The sequence below is a fragment of the Athene cunicularia genome, assembly GCF_003259725.1.
Source record: "Athene cunicularia isolate RWA chromosome 1 unlocalized genomic scaffold, athCun1 chr1_part1, whole genome shotgun sequence".
NCBI classification, from domain to species: Eukaryota; Metazoa; Chordata; class Aves; order Strigiformes; family Strigidae; genus Athene; species Athene cunicularia.
The window spans coordinates 88,927,908-88,931,808 of NW_020799091.1; positions in this window are offsets into that span (position 1 = coordinate 88,927,908).

Genomic DNA, 3,901 nt, shown 5'->3' on the forward strand with positions numbered 1-3,901 from the left:
CCCCCCGAGCCATACACCAACCTGTGAAGATAAAGACTGATAACGTTAAGGAGCCTGGCTCCTGCCCCTCCTGATCACTGGGAAAGGGTTATAATGGCCCATCATCTCCTGATGGCCTGGCACACCTGTGCCTGGGATGTGATCAGATGAAACAATAACAGAGTTGCATGTTCATCAAATTCTTTTGCAACTGCTGGAAGGCACCAGAAAATATTTGACAAAAGTCAATTATCTTGGACCCTATAAACTGCGACCACCAGAGAGACCCTTTGAGCTCTCCTGGATCCCAGCGGGCCTGTGACCAGCATCTCCCCTGAGATGGGACGCCTCTCAGGTACCAAAACCCTTAAGGTGTCATCTTCTTCAGACAGAGGGCCAGGGTGAAGTCCACCCATGTGACTCTCAATTATTTTCCACTGAGGAATACCAAGACATTGTATTTGCTCTAAGCTCGAGAGGGAATTTTTCTTTGAGCTAGCTTCTATTTCACCTGTTCTTTCTCTGTTTATTGGTGCATGTGTGGGTATGTACCCTTGTTCCTCTGTGTGTTTGTCCCTTTTATGTTCATTTTACTGAGTCCAAACACCTTTGTTTCTGTATGTATATGTCCGTTTTTTGTATGCGCATGCGCATGTGTATGTATATATATATATATATATATGTATAAATTGAGGTACCGTTAAGTTAGTGAATCTTGTCATTTTAGAATAAGCAAACGATTTGTTTTTCTTTCTGATTTATTTTGTATTGATAAATTGCTGTAGTTATTAATAAATCTAGAGTTCTTACTAAATCATTACCGTGTCAATACTTTCATATGCGACACCGCCTTAGAAAGGTGAGTTCTCTCTCAGTATCTTAGGGCTTTTGCCACAATGTAAGTTAACAGTGGGGGCCACAAAGAAAAGTCTCTTCCACCCTTCCTTCCCTCCTTTGTCAGCAGAAATAACATACTGCACATTTTGAATTCCTGTCATTGAATAATCTGTTTTAATATTGGAGATTTAAGAGTGGACATCTACTATTTTATTACAATATTTGTACTAAGTAGAAGGACAAATTGGACAAAGTCAACTTGGTTTCTCTGGAAACTAATACATACCCCATAAAACAGTTGTTGTGGTTTGGGTTTGTTGGATTTGTTGGGTTTGTTTTATTTTTTTAATATGGCATTTGAGATAGAAACCTAAATCTGAAACAAAAGTTGAGTTCATCATCCACAGTTCATCATCCAGCATGTTAGTACTCGATAATCTTCTCAGCTTCAGCAGAGAGATCCTGAATGTCCATTTTTCATGTGAAAGGCTTGATAGAGAATCTACATCTCTAAATTATATATATATAAAAAGTGTTTTGGAGATTTGCCTTACATTTTTGCCTTATCCTTTTCCAGTTAGGGAATGTAGTCTCACAGCTACATGTTGATTCTGCCCCTGCATTCTTAAACACAGATTAGGGTCAGCTCTTCTCCTGGCATCCAGGACGGGCACCATATGGCATCTTTCTCCACATTGTGGAAGTACTCTGGGCTTCTACCAAAGAGCTGGAGTCCTAAGTTTTGTTCACATTAACCTTATAAAATATTTTCTAAATCCATCCAAAATCTATGAGGTACGTAAGAACAATATGACAGCAGCGCAAGACTGTTAGCCTGATATCCTTCCACTGCAGAAAGTGGGCTCTTTTTCTATCTCAAGAACTGCTACTACAAATTTGCCCAAGTCTTTGCTTCAGTACTGTTTCACAAGTCCCGAAGAACAGCTTTCCCATGGGCTGTGAACCAGGACAACCCATTTCATATGTATCATCTTCTTTAAATGATCACAGTGCTGATAAATGTAAGAATAACTACAATTTTCCAGAAGATTTCTCATATGGCTGAAGATTTGAAACTCTAATCCTCCAATTGTTTCAAAGGCAGGTTACAGTAAGATGAGACGTTGCCTTGCAGGACAAGAAAAACGAAGTCAAAGGTCCCTGTAAACTCCAGGAACCAGTGAGCGGAGCAGGGACTATGGTCTGAGCTGTGGGGCACCTCAGCTTTACATGTGTCAGCCACTGCCCTCACTCCCCAAACTTCTGCCAGTCTTCCTTCAGTTACAGAGCAGCTACTCCTATTTTCCCATCCACAAGACATGCACATTTCCTATTTCTCAATACTGAGAATGTTCGGGGTTGTTTTTTTTTTAATCCCCAGACTGGCCAGGGCAGAGAGATCTATTTGGGCTGTCCTACAGGATCTAGTTAGAGGGCACATAATAGTAATTTAGAAGTCACTTCAGCAAGAACCTTTTCTCAGCCAGAGCTGAAAGCAGAGTTAGGGGAAGGCATGACCCTTAAAGACTTGATTCCCAGGCAAAGGCAGGAATCAAGAGAATCCTGTGGCACCATCTCTCCAAACCTCACACCTGTGGTGGCCTAGAGCCACGTGTGAGACTGTGACCACTTCCTAATGGCAGGAATGAGGGAGAACAAGTAACACTCTGCATTGTGTGGGTGATTGATGCATAACTCCCAGATTAGTTGAATTAGTAAAACCGTGGCCTAATTAAACCCTTTCTCTTGCATCTTGTCAAACTTCCAGCATATCTGGGACACTGAATGGCACCAGTGATCAAAGTGGCAGCTGCCAAGGATCATCTGGCTTGCCAGGCTTCATTTTTAACATCATTTTGCATAATATCAGTGTGCAATCAATTTTGTATTGTATCAGTACCATAGCTGAGATTTTGATGATATCAACAGAATACATAACATAGCTTGAAGTTTTGTTAAAACAATTATAAAAGGTGAATACTTAAACCAGATATTGCATATAGAAACAAAGTGTTCTGGGAATACATGCTCCCTCAGCAGTTAATATTTCTTTTTTTCACTATTCCAAATTCAGGGCACATTCTACTAAGCTTATAGCAGTATTACCTTTCTTGATTCACACTGATTTATGTTACCAACCCCTTTAATGCAAAAAATGTAGAACTTAATGACCTCATTATGACCAAAAAATAATTATCTTGCACATTTCCCAGGAAACTTTGACTTCAGTCAATACAAACAGAAAGCCAGTTCTGGTAAAAGTGACAGACACCTGCATCAACTCCCAGTTCAACAGGAGCAATTTGTAACATGTGGATGCTGCTGCATGCAGCGTCCCCTCTAGGTCATTTTGGAGCTACTAGAACTGGCCCAAAGCACAGAAAATTGTACAAAAACACAAGTAAAAAGGTATCACAGAAAAAAACCACAGACTGCATAAAGAAAGATTCACCATGCATATAGTGCCCAGGCTCCTGTATGCAGTTCAAAAATTTCAGCAACAGCAGTGACACCTGGGAAGTTTTCAGTGCCCTCCTCTCATCCAGATACTCAGCAATTTCACCCTCTCCCAAGTCCTGTCCTTTAGAAAATAGTGAGTACCCAAATTTGGTCCATAATCAAGTCAAACATGTCCCGAATGCCAAGGCCATCACTGTCATTGTGGCTGTACGTTTGGGGTGGACATGGCAGAGGACTCACAGTTAATTTGTCTTTCTATTCTAATTCATGAATTTTCATTGATTTTTTTTTGTTGTTGTTTTAAACACTATACTAAACTTTTTATCCCTCTTCATAATTACTGGAACACATTTTTTAGGCTGAATTAAGAAACAATGTGGAAGAGAAAGATAATGTTGCAACATCATGGTGCACACTGGTTTCCATCAATGAGTATTAACCACCCTCTCCCAGGAGAGCCCGCTCATGTCTTCCCTCACCAAGAACAACAAAAGCCCAGCAAAGATGCTTCCGTAGTGCAGGCATAAAGCTGCTTTATAACAAAATCAGGTTTATCCCAGTCTTATGCTAATATATACACAGTTGAAGTAACTGCAGTTGCAGCCATTAATATATTCCTGAAACA